General features: G+C 40.4%; 1 protein-coding gene across 7 annotated transcripts in view; it reads left to right on the forward strand.

Annotated features, from left to right (window-relative positions):
* Window positions 1-1,882: 1,882 nt before the first annotated feature.
* Window positions 1,883-18,523, forward strand: part of MTUS2 (microtubule associated scaffold protein 2) — a 729,967-nt gene continuing 713,326 nt past the window's right edge. For 4 of the 7 annotated variants that reach the window (XM_055244648.2, XM_055244646.2, XM_055244649.2 and 1 more), the window contains exon 1: window positions 2,202-2,288. The gene's annotated coding sequence lies outside the window, so the exon portion shown is untranslated. Of the gene's footprint in view, window positions 1,960-2,012; window positions 2,289-3,828; window positions 4,130-18,523 lie in introns of those variants that run through there. The other 3 variants (XM_055244645.2, XM_055244647.2, XM_063619207.1) reach the window with 3 other exon arrangements.

Consider the following 18,523-nt stretch of genomic DNA (forward strand, 5'->3'; position numbering starts at 1 on the left):
GAACAGAAATTAGTAAACTTGTAAAGAAAATACAGTAGGGTCAACAAAGTCAAAAGCTGGTTCTTTAAAAAGACAAAAAGGAGACAAACTTGAGGCTTAATGAACTAAGAAAACAAAAAAATTTTTTTTTTTGAGACAGAGTCTCACTCTGTTGCCCAGGCTGGGGTGCAGTGGTGTGATCTTGGCTCACTGCAACCTCTGCCTCCTGGGTTCCAGTGATTCTCCTGCTCAGGCTCCCAAGTAGCTGGGATTACAGGCGCATGCCACCATGTCCAGCTAATTTTTGTATTTTTAGCAGAATCGGGATTTCACCATGTTGGCCAGGCTGGTCTCGAACTCCTGACCTCAAGTAATCCACCCGCCTCAGCCTCCCAAAGTGCTGAGATTACAGGCATGAGCCTCCGTGCCCGGCGGTGGAACCAGTCTTCACAGAGCTAGCTGGGGAGGACACAGAAGCAGGAAGCGAAGGTCGTTTTCCTACTCCTTGCAGGTTTCTGAGCTTGGGTCAGGTTGGGGTCTGGTGGGTGGTGGGAGGCGAGTGGGGAACGCTTGAATGGATTGCGATTAAAATTTTGATTTGGATTGGACCGGACTTTTTAATATCAGCAAATCTGTTTATGAACACCTGAAAGTGACAGGAAAAGCTATGAAATTTGCCCTAGATTCTTCCAGGGGAGAAGGGAGAGCTTCTGGAATAATTTTTAAAGACAGTGGTCTGAAAAAAAAAGTGCCATTTCATTATTTCCCTTCACCAAGTAGTCCAGTTGGTTAAAAAAAAAAATTAACTGGCATAAAGTATTGCTTAACACAGTGGTTTGGAAAGACATCCCCTAAAAACAAAAAATGCCAACCTAAATAGTGCAAAGACCAGCAACATCGTTTCATCTTTATAATGGTAAATCTTTATTCCGTTGCTGTTTGAATCAGTCTGCAGAAGTCCTTTGGTTTCGCCTGCCTTTTCAAACCTCCAGGTGCACCGCGTAGGGGAGTCTGAGCATTTCAGGTAGGACTGGAAAAAGGTCTTTGAGAAATCATTAATTAATCTATTTACCGTAAGAGCAGTCAAGGCTCGCTGGAACCCCTCGGACAGTGGGGAGGCACATTTGGTGCCCATTAAACACAGAAATAAGCTTGCTTCTAGAAAGAAACGCCTGCCTTTTGCGCAAATCTTTTCAGAGACTGGCTTTGGGCTCCTGTGAATCAGGCACCCTAGCGTCCTCCAAAGTTCTTCCCGATGCTGAACCCCAATGCCTACAGCTGCGCCTAATTCGAAGCGGCTCCCTCTTCTGTTCTGAGCGGAAAACAGCGGAACCCATTCCCGGAGGCCTGCCCTGGAGCGGCCAACTCATTCTTACTCCTTTCTCCCGGAGTCTCCCGACGCTCGGGCACCACGGTGACCAGCGGGGCAGCCGCGCCCGCCGCCTGCGGAGGCTGGGGCTGCGGCTGGGGCTGGGGCTGGGGCTGGGGTTGGGGCTGGGGCTGGGGCTGGAGCTGGAGCTGGAGCTGGGGCGGGCAGGCGCGCGCGCAGGAGCTGGCGCAGGGGCGGTCGGCAGAGGGCGCTGCGGCCCCCGGCTGCGGGGCTGCGACGCGGGGCGCGGAGCGCGGGCCGGGAGGAGGCGCCTGAGTCTCGGCGAGTGCGTCTCCGGGCGGCCGGGAGGGGGTGCGCGCATCAGCTGCCCCGCGCCGCCTACCGCTCGGGCCCGCTCGCCGCCCGGCCGCTGTCACCGCGGACGGCACCTCGCGGGCGAGGCGCGCCGGCTGCGTGGCGCGCTGTGAAGGTTGGGCTGGGCGGCCGTCGGCCCTGCGGCTTCTCTTTGTCCGGGCGAGGCGGCTGGAGGAGCAGCCGCGGCCGCGGCGGAGCCCGGAGCGCCTGGGCGTCGTGCGTGCGGGCGGCTCCAGTCCCCGGCTGCGCCCCGGCGCTCGAGCGGGGGCGGCGGCCTGGGCGGTGCCGGCGCCGAGGTGAGTGCGGGGGCGCGGAGCGGGGCGCAGCCGCGGCGCGGGCGTGGGCGGGCAGAGGTGATAGGGAGCGCCGGCGGCTCCAGGTGCGGGGGCGCCCCTCGCGCTCCACCTGCGCCGCCGCGGCCGCCGGCTGTCAGGGCAAGTTTATTTCCCGTCTTCTGCGGAAACCCTTGACCGCTTAGCGGAGTACAGACCTGTCGGTAAATAGAAAACTCGAGCTGGAGAGGAGGAGGAAGCAGCGTGGCGGAACCTGGCCCGGGATGAGCGTCTCCGTCAGGGCAGTGGTGGCCTCTTGGACATTACATCTTTCTTGACTCTTTTTGACCCAGGTGAGCGAATCCTCTGCTGCGTGGTCCGGCGGGGTCGGCTGGCTCTGCTGCCCGCCCTCTGGACCCGCCGGAGACAGGTGAGCGGAGTTGGGGAGCGCGCAGCCGGGCTCGGGGCAGCGCCGGGCTGGTTCGGCTTCTCGTCTCTAGAGCGCTGATGCTTCCTGCCCACATCACCTGCTCTGGCTGAGGGACCGCAGCTCTTTTGGCACCTTCGCGTGCTGCCAGGTTCAACACCCACTGCTTTAGAGGCGTTGGTAGGTTAGTTAAGGCGAGTTCTCCCCTACCCACCCCCAGCTTTGGATAATTTGGTCTGAGTCTTCGTCTTAATTTAGTATGAGTGTGTTATTTCCTTCAAGCTTTATAATGGTAAAGCAGTGGAGCGGCTCGTTACATCCATTTTTTTTTTTTTTTTCATTCTGAGCCTGTGCACAGAAGGAATTACAGGCACACAAGTGATGTTACTACCATTCTATTTTAAATACAAACACGGAAAGAAGTACTCTTGGCAGGATACCAAAGGCGCCTGTACTCTCTGTTATATAAATGCTTAAAAAAATATTTGCTCATTGGTAAAGTTATGTGTGATTACCAGAGCACCTAAGAAGAGAGTGTCATGCTTTAAGTTTACTTGGAGATAAGCAGTGGTCTGAGCTTGAGGTACCCTTTTAAGATAATATAGGACCCTGTATTTAAAAAAAGTCATTAGGTAAAATTGTAAAGCATTAAAAAACTGGTTTTGTAAAGTCTATTCTGAATTGGTGAGAATTCTTTGACTACTTATTGATGAAAAGATCCTACATATATACTTTCTAGTTTTCAAACTATTGAATGATTTTATTTTTATCTCTGATAGAAACAGTAATTGTGAGTTGCCAGTTATTAAAGATGTGTCTCTCTTTCCCTTCCCTTTCCCCAGGCCCCAAAACCAGTACTCACATTTATGGCTGTTTTTTTCAGGTAAAAATACAAAAGTAGAAAACATCAGATATACTGATGGCTGGGAACAGCCCTTTTCCCCCCTCCACCCAGTATTCTGTTCTAATTGGTCTGGGGTGATACCTTGATACCTATAATGTTAAAAAGCTCTCCTGGTAATTCTAACGTGTAGCCAGGCTTGAGACCCATTGTGGAGCATTGTATTGTCACTTTGTAGCCTGTGGTGTTGCTACATCGGTTTAAGGTAAGTCAAAAATATGTTGTTAGAAACATGGGAAGAAAAAAATGGTATGGGAAAGGGGACACATCAGAGAATTACAGCATGTAGACTTTTGTGTTTTGTCTAAATGCTCTCTCTTGATTTTCCTGCAAAGAGTAGTTGATGTTTATCAGGGACCCATAATTCCATGTAGAATACTTATGGGAATCTTAAGTGATATATTTCATTTGCAGAAGTACTAATGAAAGTTGAGTAGTAGTGGCAGGATATTCCTTAATGTTTACACGGTAAAGTAAGTCATAGGAAAGATTATTTTCTGTATCAAATTAAAAACTTTTACTATAAACTAGTAAATTAAGTGCAAAAAGCTTTTATTGTTTTTAAGGTCAGAAAGAAACCTGGCCTCTGCGTCAATGTTTTCTGTCTACCTTATGTAATCCCAAATATCCAAATCCAGGAGCAGATCTTATGGATGGTTTATGAAGGCTTACGTAAGAACTGTGACTGTGCTTTTGGTACTCCATTAAACTCCCTGTTTTGGCTATTACATAATTGACACGGAACTAGACTGTTAAAGCCAAAATCCAGGAGGATGCCGAAACCCACTCCGGCATACGCACTTTTATAATGAATTGCTGTTGCCAAATTAGAGAGAACAGCAGGGATGGTGGTTTGTGAAAGAGAGGTAAGAATAGCGTCTGGGGGACTGATGTAATAGAAGACTGTTATGCTTAGCGATTTTCTAGAGATTTGGATGCTGTGACAGAAACCTCTCTAGTCCTTTCTATCTCCAGCAGAGGCAGATCGACTGGTGAGCTAATGAACCTAAGCCTCAGGTCCCTCCGTCACAGAGGCTTCTTTGGAGCCCTCTGGGAGGGGCACTGGCAGTGTGTTCATGTGGTCATCCCTGAGTTTGTATTTGTACTTTTGGAGTTTTTTTTTTTTTAATAAGGAGAGTACTCTATCTTCCCATCCCCCCATTACATAAACCCAAGGTTCCACAGACCCTGAATCTATCCCTGTCTCCAAACTTATGTTCAAGTATTAACTTATAAAATTGCCTATTCTTAGTTTAATTTTTGTCATCTGAAAAGATAAAAAAAATCTGTACAATATCATAGTTGACTTGCCGAGAAAATGCAAACTGCTATAACCTAGGGCTGTATAGAGCCACTGAAATCAGGCACTTACCTGGAGAACCAGCTCTTTGCCTCGTGATCGCAAACACATGGGACTGTTTTGGATCAGTGTGTGAGCTGGAGGTGGAGAAGAGTGGAAACGGGGTGGGGAAGGGAGGAAAGTGGGTTAAAGCTCTTCCTCCTCTCAGAGGCAGGATGCCAAGGGGAAAGGAAGGAAAAAAACCTGTTGAAAGATGCTTCATTAATAAAATGTTAATAGGAACAGATAGCATCAGCTCGATAGGAGATCCTTCTGTAAGCTCATTAGGATTGGTCTGTAATATGAATTTTCAACAGTGAGCAAACTCATTCCTGGAAAATATCCTACAGGAAACAAATGCAGGTTTGGAAGGACTAGATGAATATCAGCTTGTTCTCATTAGCAGTTTTTATGAGCAAGTGGGAGGCTTATAATATCCACCACACACATGTTTGAAACGAGTTGTTGAAAAGAGTCAGGGAGTTTCCCCTTTTCTCTGAAATGATTTCTACTTCGTATGTGAATTTGGATGCCTTCAGATCTTATCATCTTGACCCTTCCCACCAATCCGCATACCTCGTCTATCAATTATCCGTCCATCAGTCATCTGTCTACCATCCACCCACCCATCCACAGAGACTCTCTTTTGGACCAAACTTTAGTCAGGCTCCCCTGAGCCCTCTACTCAACTGGGCCTCAACCTTGGCCTGTAAGAACTTCAGCTTTCAACACAAACAATTTTGTCTGTGCTCCCACCCTCCAAGGGATTTGAAAACACTGTAGCATGGCGTATTAGCCTGTTGTCACCCTGCTGATAAAGACATACCCGACACTGGGTAATTTATAAAGGAAAGAGGCTTAATTGACTCATAGTTCAGCATGGTTGGGGAGGCCTCAGGAAACGTAGAATCATGGTGGAAGGGGAAGCAAACACGTCCTTCTTTACATGGCAGCAGGAGAGAAAAATGAGCAAAAGGGGGAAAAACACCGTATAAAACCAGCTGATCTCATGAGAACTTACTATCATGAGAACAGCATGAGGGTAATTCCCCCATGATTAAATTATCTCCCACCTAGTGCCTCTCATGACACATGGGGATTATGGGAATTATAATTCATGATGACATTTGGGTGGGGACACAGCCAAACCATATAACATGGCATCTGGCAGCCTAAGGCCATGTTCCTGGGATCACCCAGCCTCACTTGCATTCCTACCTAGAAAAGCTCAAGGCTGCCCCAAAGAATTTATCTTTTGTTCTAGCCCACACAAATGATAATAGGCCCCTGACTTTCATTTTGTTAGATCGTTTATTAAAAACTTACAGTTGTAATTCTTTCTCTGTGCCTTTGAGATGTATGTGTATCTCCTACCACCTGGAGTGTCTTCCTCAGTATCTGTGAGCCATTCCTTTGAAGTGTGATCATCAGGGAGGATAGGGCTCTGTCCTCTAGTCTCTGTAGATGGGTAGGAGCCTAAGTTTGACAAGTGCCATTTAGCAGTCACAGATGGCCTAGTCTCATTGGCAAGCCCCCTTGCCTGATTGCTGTAATGTTCTATGTCCTTGACCCTGCTTGAGCCCACACACATTCTCATTTCTCCTCCCTACTTCCTCATTCTCCCTTTAAAGCACCCAGTCACCTCTACCTGAATCGGAGTTGAGCTCAGTTCTACACTGAAGTCTCTGTAACTGCAGTTGTACTGGGTAAAATTTGTCTTTACTGCCTTTAAGCAGTGTCCAGCTTTTTTTTTTTTTTTTTTTTTTTAACAGCATCCAACAAAAAAGTTTGAGTGTCTCCATAGGCCAGGCACTTTTACGTATTAGGTGTAGAGCAGCAAACAAAACAGACAGAAACTGCATCCTTGAGGAACTTACAGTGTAATGGAATGAATCAGATGAGGTTAAGTACTTAATATATCAGGTATGGGTAGTGCTATGGAGAAAATAAATCAGAGATGGGGGAGCAGGAGTGGGAGATGGGGAATGGCTATTTCAAGTAGTGTGGTCAGGGAATGCCTTACTAAAAGGAGATGTTGAGCAGAGCCCTAAAGGAGATGGAAGAGTGAGCCACCTGACCAGAGTGCAGCTGGCATTTGTGGGGAGCACAGGGAGGCAGCTGCAGGGAGCAGTCAGGGAATCTCATGCTCATGGCCAGCTTTTCCTCACAACAGCAGCCCCATCCCCCACTCCAGCCACCTGAGGCTGCCCACGAACACTGGTGGTGTTCTTGGGGCCTTAGTGGTATGGTGGCTTGGAACTGAGGACCTTTCAGGGCATCGGAATCCAGCCTAGACCATACCTGAATAGGAGTAAGGAAGGAGAGTGTATGTTTTCAATGATGGCTCCCACTGGTTTGTCATAGGAAAGAGGCTGGGGGCAAGCTCACTCCAGCCTGGAATCCCTGCAGTCACCCTGGGAACAAATGGAACTATGATGTATAAAAGATGTGGACAGTGGGAACCCCACTGCTCTTGCTCGAGGAATGTCTTAATATCGGGAACCTAGAACAACTTTCTGAGTTGAACTGAGCTAGAGAGAATCCCCAGCTTAAAGGGAACTGGGGTTGGTCAGGGTTTGAGGAGGGGAAATTCTTCAGTCGTTGACTGAGGCTCCTGCATGCCCAGATGGCTGCCCTACATCTGCCAACCAGAACACGACACACACACACACGTACACATGCACATACACACGTGGACCTGGCAACAGGCTGTCATGAATTGCTCAGTGGAGAAGGTGAAGAAGCCATTGGGGAACAGCAGCCAGGGCCTGTCTGCTGGTTTTTAGTTACAGCCTTCCTGTACTCATGGGGACCGGGGTATGGAACCAGAATGGGATAGCTGTTTCATTTTTTAAGCTTTTAGCTTGTAACCATTTTAAACTCTCAACAACCAAAACAGAAATCTCTCATATAGAGGTTCCTTGGATTGTTTGCTGGTGAGTAGGGAGCATCACAGCAGCTTGAGTGAGCATATGCAGCTGGCATTGGGGAGGTGGCATTTATGAGTCTGGTGTTCCTGACTCTTCTCTGTGCCTGTCATGACTTCATGTGGTCTCTTACTTTGCAAGCTTCTCTCATGTGCCTTATTGTATTTGGAAAATGGGGGACTTAAGGTCATTCCTGGGTATTTGATACTCTTCTTTAGCTTTTGTAAATGGGCCCTCTTCTAATTGGTTGTATATATTCTATATGTTGCTTGTATTACATATAACCAATAATTGATATATAGAAAGCTATTCTAAAATGTAGTGTAACCAAGCACTTTTCAAACTCTTACTATAACCTTGATTGTGGTTATTTTCCTTGGATTTTCTAGATAGATGGTCATATCATCTGCTAAATAAGTAAATAAATCAATAAATTTAAAATAAATGATTTTAATTTAATTTAAATGGTTAGATGAATGAATAGATAAAAAACGATTACTTTGGTCTCTTTATTTCTATTTTTTATTATCAGTTAGACTAGATAGAAGAGACTGTTTATCTGTTGAGAGATTTTAAAAACAAGATTATTGTATTTCAGCCAAATGTACTTCCCTTGTCCCAGAGAGGATAGGCTGTATGATCTCTGAGGTCCTCTCCTTATTAGTCTTTTTACTCTGTTTACTATAGACCCGTTGTACCAGTATGTTCAGTTCCCATAGAAAAACAAAACAGTGTTTACACACAATCATTATAGATAAGCCAGCAGTGTAAGTGATTAGGGCCAAACCAGTACTGATAACTGCCTGATACTGACTTTAGAAAGTTCGACTCACCTTGCAGAAATGAAAAGCCAACATAGTGCATTAGCATCTATGAAGACTGTAATAAGGCAAATACATTTGTCCAGAACCAGGCTGATATTGATACAGTGATTTTAAGTGCTTTTCCCCAAAAGTACAATAGAGAAAGCAAGGAGTATACAGCCTTGGATTACAATAAATGATAATAAAACAGCAGAAACAAATAATGAACACTTAATAAGGAAATTTATTTTCCACACTTCATCAGATTGCTACTGCAAAGTACTAGTCTAAAAATTTAATATGAACACTATCTCTGTAAATATGGGAGAAGTAATCTCAAATCATGCAGAATTAATTATCTTTGTACTAAGCTGTTTGACATTACTCATTGAAAATTGCTTGTCAAGACAGGCAGTGTTTTTCTACACACAAATAATTGTGTTCTCAGGTTGGAAATGTTGCCACATATTAAGCCAAACACATTTTTTGCTTTTAATTCTTATATTACTATCAGTTTATTTCAGGGGAAGTTAATTTGAGAATTGAAATCATGTAGCAGAATAATTTTGGTTGAAATTGATGTTTCTAAGCCCGATGCATTTTCTATTAGTGTTACATGATATAATTGGAAGTTTGTACAGTGAACATGCCAAACATTACGTTTAGTTTTCTGAAGATTCTAGCAAGTATTCTTTTTTTTTTTTTTAATCCACATTGTATTAGTTTAACTGGCAGGTAGTAGTAGTTTTATATTGAGTGAGCTAATTTGACACTACTAGCAGATTTTGAAGTTATTTTAATATAAATACATTATCCTCTACCCCCAAACTTTATACTGAAAATTTTCTGCGAAATTTTAGGATTTTAATTTTGATAATGGCCCAGGATATTGGAATAAAATATAAATGTGAGTTAGCATTAATATCTCACTTTAGAGAATAACAATAAAAGCAGGAATGTGACCTGCAACCACATTTCTCCAGTATTGGGGGAAATTCAGCCCCCAGTATTTCACATGGGTCCTTTTCTATTTTCCCTAAGTGTCAGCCGGTCTGAGAAATAAAGGGAAGGAGTACAAAAGAGAGAAATTTTAAAGCTGGGTGTCCGGGGTAGACATCACATGTTGGCAGGGTCTGTGATGCCTGCCAAGCCGCAAAACCAGCAAGTTTTTATTAGTGATTTTTAAAAGGGGAGGGAGTGTACGAATAGTGTGTGGGTCACAGAGATCACATGCTTCACAAGGTAATAAAATATCACAAGGCAAATGGAGGCAGGGTGAGATCACAGGACCGGGGTGAAATTAAAATTGCTAATGAAGTTTTGGGCACGCATTGTCATTGATAACATCTTATCAGGAGACAGGGTTTGAGAGCAGACAACTAGTCTGACCAAAATTTATTAGACGGGAATTTCCTCGTCCTAATAAGCCTGGGAGTGGTATGGGAGACTGGGGCTTATTTCATCCCTTATCTACAACCATAAAAGACAGACGTTCCCAAAGCGGCCATTTCAGAGACCTCCCCTTGGGAACGCATTATCTTACTCAGGGATGTTTCTTGCTGAGAAAAAGAATTCAGCGATATTTCTTCTATTTGCTCTTGAAAGAAGAGAAATAATGGCTCTGTTCCGCCTAGTCCACAGGCAGCCAGACTTTAAGGTTATCTCCCTTGTTCCCTGAACATTACTGTTATCTTGTTCTTTTTTCAAGATGCCCAGATTTCATATTGTTTAAACAATTTGTGCAGTTAACACAATCATCACAGGGTCCTGAGGCGACATTCATCCTCAGCTTATGAAGATGACAGGATTAAGAGATTAAAGTAAAGACAGGCATAGGAAATCACAAGAGTATTGATTGAGGAAGTGATAAATGTCCATGAAATCTTCACAATTTATGTTCAGAGATTACAGTAAAGACAGGTGTAAGAAATTATAAAATTATTTATTTGGGGAGCTAATAAATGTCCATGAAATCTTCACAGATTATGTTCTTCTGCCATAGCTTCAGCTGGTCCCTCCGTTTGGGGTCCCTGACTTCCTGCAACACTCCAGGGTCAGCACTAGAGAGAGGCTAGTTGAGCACTTGCCTCAAGAACAAAATTTAAGAGACACCCAGACACTTAGTAATACAAATAAAAATTTTATGCAGTTTAGAAAATCAAGACTAATGCAAAAAATCCATAATGAACAAAATATCAAAATTTTAAAGGAAGACAGGATCAGTATTACTGAGTTTTCCTTTTGTGTCATGCTCCAGTTTGGTTTGGAACAGCACTGTTACTGATCCTATCTATAAAGTTTTAATATTTAATTCATCATGGATTTTTTACATTAATTTTGATTTCTTAAAAATATTGCATTAATGTATTATTTATATTGGAACACATCTGAATTATTGGAGTAAAGACATTCTGAAAAGTCTCTCCTGCATAACAACAATGAAAGCACTGGCAAAAATAGCAAAATAAACCATTTTAGAATGGTGGAAATTAACGATGGGTTTATAACAATCTGAGGAATATTTATTCAAGAAAAAGGACTGAATCTCAGTAAGAACAGTGAACTTTGTCATTTTTAAACTTACCTTATTCCCATTCCTTCCTCCACAGCTCTATTGTAGCCTTCCAAACTAATAGCCTAAGTCAGGCACAGTGGCTCACACCTGTAATCCTAGCATTCTGGGAGGCCGAGACAGGTGGATCACCTGAGGTCAGGAGTTCGAGACCAGCCTGGCCAACAAGGTGAAATGCCGTCTCTGCTAAAAGTACAAAAAAAAAATTAGCCAGGCATGGTGGTGTGTGCATGTAATCCCAGCTACTTGGGAGGCTGAGGCAGGAGAATCGCTTGAACCTGGGAGATGGAGGTTGCAGTGAGCTGAGATCATGCCACTGAACTCTAGCCTGAATGACAGAGTAGGACTCTGCCTAAAAAAAAAAAAAAAAAACAACTAATAGCCTAGAAGCCACTGAAAGGGACAAAACAGGTTTAGAGCCCTCTAAGATCCCCAGTCTCAGAAAATTGTCACTATATGATTGCTCTAGAAGCTTCTTAAAAACCTCCATTCTCAAAGCTTGTTTTGCAGAGCCCTGTGGCATTTTTGGAAAACAATCAGCAGTAATTGTTTAACCTCTCAGCTGCCTGAGGCAGTGACACTAGTTGGGGTTAACAAGAGGTTAACCAAAAAACTTAAAAGGAAAAATTGGAAAAGGAGCTATCTATGGGGGCTTTAAAAACCTTTGACGTAGTCTTTGGAATCTAGAAGGCCCATGTCTATATGTCAAGGAAATACTTAATAAGGCCTTAATATGTCATCTCAGACTAACAGTGAGGCTTTGCATAAGTAATGTAGGAAGATAAGACTAAGAGTTGTAAACTACCTGCTGTAGTGTTAAAAGCATGTACCCCACCCCCCAACACGCATAATCCCTCAGCAAAGGCTGTAATGTAGATTGGTTCAAGACAGAAATCTCTGTCCCATCATTAGCTGACCTCTGAAGCTAGACTTCAGCAACTGCACATGATAAACAAAGTAGACTTTACATAATTAGTCTGGGAAATAGCAATAGAAACAATAATAGCAACAAGTGTAACAACAAACCTTTATGCAGGGTGGAATCTTATTTCTAGGTTGCCATATTTTTTTAAATCTGGTTTTCAACATAAAATTTCCACACACACAAGCAGTAGCATATGGGCCATAACAGGAAAAACAAAAGTATCCCTGGGAAAGTCCAGACACTGGACGTAGTAGACAAACATTTTAAATTAGCTATTATAAATGTGTTCAAAGAGCTAAAGGAAACCTTGTCTGAAGAATTAAAGTAGAAAAATGATGTCTCTTCAAATAGAGAATATCAATAAAGAGGGGGAAATTGTTAAAAAAAGGAACAAAATAGAAATTATGGAATTGAAAAGTACAATGATTGAAATGAAAAAAATTTACTAGAGAGGCTCATCAACAGATTTGAACTAGCAGAAGAAAAAATCAGCAAACTTGAAAATAAATCAATTGAAATTATATACTATGAGGAACAGAAAGTCAAAAGAATGAAGAGAAATGAACAGAATGTCAGATTTATGGGATACCATTATGAATACCAACATATGTATAATTGAAATCTCAAAAGGAAAAGAATGAGAAAAAGGGGACAGAAAGATTACTTGAGGAAATAATGGACAAAAACTCAGGCAGCAGGAGAGAAGTGAGTAATCATGTACAGAGGATCTTCAATAAGATTAACAGCTGACTTCTCATTAGAAACCTGGAGGCTAGAAGACAGTGGAATGATGTATTGAAAATGCTGAAAGACAAAAAACTGTCAATCAAGAATTCTATATCCAGCAAAACTATTATTCAAAAAAGAACAAAAGATTAAGATGTCTCAGAAAAACAAAAACAGAGAATTTGCACTAGCAGACTGCCCTTACAAGAAATATTAAAGGTAATCTTTCAGTTTGTAACTAAAGGACACAAGTCAGTAACGCAAATCCACAGGAAGAAATAAAGAGTAGCAGTAAAGGTAATTATATAGGTAAATATAAAATAATACAAACCACTAAGAAAATAACTAAAAAATGTATAGTAAAAGAAACGGAATGAAAATGATATACTGAAAAATATCTATTTAACACAAAAGAGGGCAGTAGTGGAGGAACAAAAAGACATCAGACATAACACAACAAATAGCAAAATGGGAGTTGTAAAATCCTGCCATTTTTAGTTTTTACATTAAATGTAAATGGACTAAACACTCTAGTCAAAAGGCATAGATCGGCAGAATTAATAAACATGAAATAAACATGACTCAACTATATGCCATTCACCACACTCACTTTATATATGAAGACACAAATACTGTGAAAGTAAAAGAATAGAATAAGATATAACCTGAACATAGTAATAAAAGGAGAGCTGGAATGGCTATACCGATATGGAGTGAAACAGATTGTAAGTCGAAAATAATTACAGAAGACAAGGTCATTACCTGTTAAAGGGATCAATTTCTCAGGAAGTCAAATATGAACATACATGTATTTAACAATAGATCGCCTAAATATGTGAAGCAGAAACAGAATTGAAAGAAGAAATAGAAAATTCAACAATAATATTTGGAGATTTCAATACACATTCCCTTCCTTCCTTCCTTCCTTCCTTTTTTTTTTTTTTTTTGAGACGGAGTCTCGCTCTGTTGCTCAGGCTGGAGTGCAGTGGTGCCATCTTGGCCCACTGCAACCTCCGCCTCCTGAGTTCAAGCGATTCTCCTGCGTCAGCCTCCCAAGTAGCTGAGACTACAGGTGCATGCCACCATGCCTGGCTATTTTTTTGTATTTTTTTTTCAGTAGAGACAGGCTTTCACTGTGTTGGCCAGGCTTGTCTCAAACTCCTGAACTCGGGTAATCTGCCTGTTTCAGCCTCCCCAAGTGCTAGGATTACAGGTGTGAGCCACTGTGCCTGGCCTCAATACCTCATTTTCAAAAATGGGTTGAAACAGAAGATCTTATTTTCTTGCTGAAGATCAGCAAGGAAATAACAGGCTTGAGCAACTTTATAAGCCAACTGGAATTAACAGACACCTAAAGAACACTTGACCCAGTGGTAGCAGAATATACGTTGTTCTTAAATGCCTGTAGGAAATTCTTTAAAATAGACTGTGTAATAGGTCACAGAATAAGTTTCAATGAAATTAAAAGGGCCAGAATAATACAGAATATGTTCCCTGACCACAGTGGAATGATATTAGAAATCAAGAATAGAGGGAAATTTCAGAAATACAGAAAATGTGGAAATTAACACACTCCTAGTGGGTTAAAGAAGAAATCAGAAGGCAAGCAGAAAATAGTTTGAGAAGAATGAAAACAAAAACAATAAAACTTGTGAGATACAACTAAATCAATACTTAGAGAGATTTTATTTTAGCTGTTAATGACTGTATGAACAAAAGAAGAAAGATCTCAGACCAACAACCTAACTTTTCACCTTAATAATGTAAAGAAGAGCAAACTAAATAAGTAAACTAAATATATAAATATAAATATATATAATATGACAATATATTAAAATTATATATTTATATAAATATAAATAAAAAGTAAACAATATAAACTATAGTAAGGACTAGAACAGAAGTAAATGAAATAAAGAATAGAAAAACAATAGAAAAAATCAATAAAAACAAAAAGTTGTCTTTTGAAAAGATCAGCAAAATTTACAAACCTTTACCTAACTAATAGAAAAAGAGAGAAGACTCAGTTATTAAAATCAGAATAAAAGAAGGAGAATCACTACCATTTTAGAGAAATAAAATGAGAACACTGTAAATAAATTTATTTCAACAAATTATATAACCTGAATGAAATGGGTACATTCCCAGGAAGACACATACTACCAAACTGACTCAAGAAGAAAGGGCAGATCTGAAGTGACCTATAACGAGAAAGGAGATTGAATTAGTAATCAAACATTTTTACATGAAGAAAAGCCCAGGCTGGGATGGCTTCAATGGTAAATTCTACCAAATGTTTAAAGAATTAACAGCAGTTTTGCATAATGTTTTTCAAGAAGGTAGACAAGGAGGGAACATTCTTGGCTTATTCTTTAAGGCCAGTAGTACATTGATACAAAAGCCAAAGACATCACAAGAAAAGTATCATTGTTATTCTGTATGAATACAGATACAAAAATCTGCAAGAAAATACTACCAAACAGAAATCAGCAACATATAAAAAGGATTGTATACTGTGACTAAGTGGGATTTATCTGAGGAAGGCAACGCTGGTTTAACATCTGAAAATCAATCAATTTAATATACCATATTAATAGAATAAAATACAAAAACCCCGTAATCATCTTAATAGAAATAAACAAAAAAACCACTTGACAAATTCAAACAGCATTTCATGATGAAAATACAAAACTAGGAATGGAAGGAAACTTCCTCAACCTGATGAAGGGAATCTGTGAAAAATCCACAGCTAACATCGTGCTTGTGAAAGACTGTTTTCCTCTTAAAATAAGGAACAGGCAAGGATGTCTACTGTTTTCACATTTATTCAGCATAATACTGGATGTTCTAGCTAAGGCAATGAGGCAAGGAAAAGAAGGAAAAATCATCCAGATTGGAAAGGAAGAAGTAAAATTATCTCTTTGCAGATGACATGATCTTGTATGTAGAAAATCCTAAGAACTGTATACACACATTGTGAGAACTAAAAAGTTCAGTAAGGTGGCCATATACAAGATTAATAAAAATCAATTGTATTTCTATTTACTTACAATTAACAATATGAAAATGAAAATTTCCATTTGTAATAGTATCAAAAAGAATAAGATATTTAGGAACAAATTTAACAAAAGACATTCAGGACTTGTACACTAAAAACTGCAAAACGTTGTTAAAAGAAATTAAAAATAATGTACTTAAATGGAAAGACATCCTGTGTTCATGGACTGGAAGACTTAATATTATTAAGGTGACAGTGCTTCCCAAATTGATCTGCAGATTTAATGTAATCTCTATCAAAAACACAGAGGTCTTTTCCTCCCAATAAATTGAAAAGTGATCCTCAAATTGATAGGGAAATGCAAGGGAACCAGAATAGTCAATGTAATCCTGAAAAAGCAGAACAAAGTTGAAGGAATCACATGTCCTAATTTCAAAACTTAACACAAAACTAAGGTAATAAAGACAGCATGGTGCAGGCAAATTATATCCTTGTAGATCAGTGGTATAAAATTGATCCATAAGGCCCAGAAGCAAACCCTTGCATTTTTTATTAATTGGTTTTCAAAAGAGTGACAAGATAATTCAATTCAAGAAAGAATGACCTTTTTAATAAATGGCGCTGGAATAACTGGATGCCTATGTGTAAAAGAATGAAGTTGGATCCTACTTCATACCATATACAGAATTAACTCAAAATGGATTATTGACTTAAATGTAAAATATAAAACAATAAGTCTTAGGAAAAACGTGAGAGTAAATCTTCATGATGTTGGATTAGGCAATATGTTCTTATATGTAACACAAAAAGCAGGAGTGATGAATATATAGGTTAGTCTTCATAAAAATTAGAAAATTGTTTCCTTCAGAGGATATCATCAAGAAAGAGAAAAGACAACCCAAAGAATGAGATTAAATTTTTGCAGATTATGTATCTAATAAGGATCTTGTATCCAGAATATATAAAAATGATTTCATTCAGCAGTATAACTTTTTGGGGGGTGATAAAGACAACCCAATTAAAAATTCGACAAAGGATTTGAATTGACATTTCTTCAAAGAAGATATACAAGTGGCCAATAAGCATATGGAAAGGCAGTCCACATTAGTCATTAGGGAAATGCAAATTAAAACCACAACAATATATCACTAAGATGGCTAAAATTAAAAAGACAAAATTAAGTGTTGGTGAAGATATGGAAATGTTGGAACCCTGGTACTTGCTGGTGGGACTGTGAAATGGTACAGCCATTTTGGGAAACAGTTGATAGTTACTCAAATTATAGGCATAGAGTAACAGCATGACCCAGAAACTCTATTCCTAAGTGTATACTCAAGAGAATTGAAAACTTACATCCATATAAAAACTTGCACATGAATGTGTACATAGGAGCCTCAAACTGGAAGCAATCAAATGTCCATTAACTGATTAATAGGTAAATAAGATGTGGCTTATTCATACAATAGAATATTATTCAGCCATAAAAAGCAGTGAAGTACCGATTTCTGGTACAAATGGCTGAACTTTGAAAGCATTTTGTTAATTGAAAGAAGCCAGACACAAAATACCACCTGTTATATGATGTATTCAGAATAGGCAAATTCAAGTGACAGAATAGATTACTGGTTGTCAGGGACTGGGCTGAGGAGGGCTGTGGAGTATCTTCTAATGGTCTGGGTTTCTTTGGGGGGTGATGAAAATGTTCTGGAATTTGATAATGGCGATGCTTGCATGACCTTGTGAATGTGATAAAAACCGTTGAATTGCACCTTTTAAGATGATGAATTTTATGGTATCTGGGCTACATATCAGCGAAGCTGTTATTTAAGAAATTGTTTGTCTTCATTTCTGAGAGTTTCAGTTCCCCCCAAGCAGGTGCTCTGCCTTGCCCTGGTCCTGCTCAGATTTCAGTAAAATATCTAGATTGGAAGATTAGAAACCTGAGAAGTTACATGTGAAGTGCCAGCAGCTATAGTAGAGTAGAAACTTAGTGGCTCAAAGGAACTCTGAAAACAATATTCTGTGAGCTTTTCGTGTAGGGACAAACTCTGTGTTTCGCAGGGCCATGCTGTTCAGCACTGCAGTACAGTCTTTGATGCTCTGGCTCTATGTCATTCGGAAAGATTAAATTATGCTTAGCATCATGTTAATGGATTTATTAATAAGGGGGAGTTGAGGTATACTTTATAGGGTATATTTCTGTTCAATATAAATATAATGTGAGCTGTATATGTAATTTTCTGTTTTCTAGTACCTGCATTTAAAAATCAAAAAGAAACATGGAATTAACTTTAATATATTTTATCTAACCTAAAATATTTAAAATATCATTTTTCATGTGGAAATATTTTACATTTTTTCATGTTGAATCCTCAAAATAATGTATTTCATACTTAACAGCACATCTTAGTTTAGATTAGCCACATTTCAAGTGCTCATTGGCCACCCCTTGCTGAGTGGCTACTGTCTTGACAATGTTAAGAGTGATTTTCATGAAAGTAGATGCAAAACTTTCAGAGACGCAGCATGGTATACTGGTTTTGAGTTGGATCCAGATTCAAATTCTGGCTTTGGCTGTAGCACTGCATTTATTTATTCTTAAAATATTTACTGACATCTGTTCTCAAAAATCATAGTCTATTTCTACATAGGGTCAGGCGTATGAATACTGGAGAGAAGTATCATGTTTTATTGTGCTAATTATTGCAAGACCCAAGGAAGGGAGTGGTCAGTTCTATCTGGGAAAGAGTTGGCAGTGGTCAGGAAGGGCTTTGCAAAGAGGAGAGGCCTGAGCTCCATCTTGGAAGAGGAAGTAGATGAGGACAGAGGCATTCTAGGAGGAGGCAGGAGCAAGGGCAGGGAGGCTTGCAACAGCACTGCCCAGGAGATTGCTTATAGCTTGGTTCACATGGAACAGGAGTGGGTGGCTGAAAGGGTGGTATGGCTGAGCTGGAGTTGAGGGCCATGTTA

The sequence above is a fragment of the Symphalangus syndactylus genome, chromosome 15 (genome assembly GCF_028878055.3).
Source record: "Symphalangus syndactylus isolate Jambi chromosome 15, NHGRI_mSymSyn1-v2.1_pri, whole genome shotgun sequence".
Lineage (NCBI taxonomy): Eukaryota > Metazoa > Chordata > Mammalia > Primates > Hylobatidae > Symphalangus > Symphalangus syndactylus.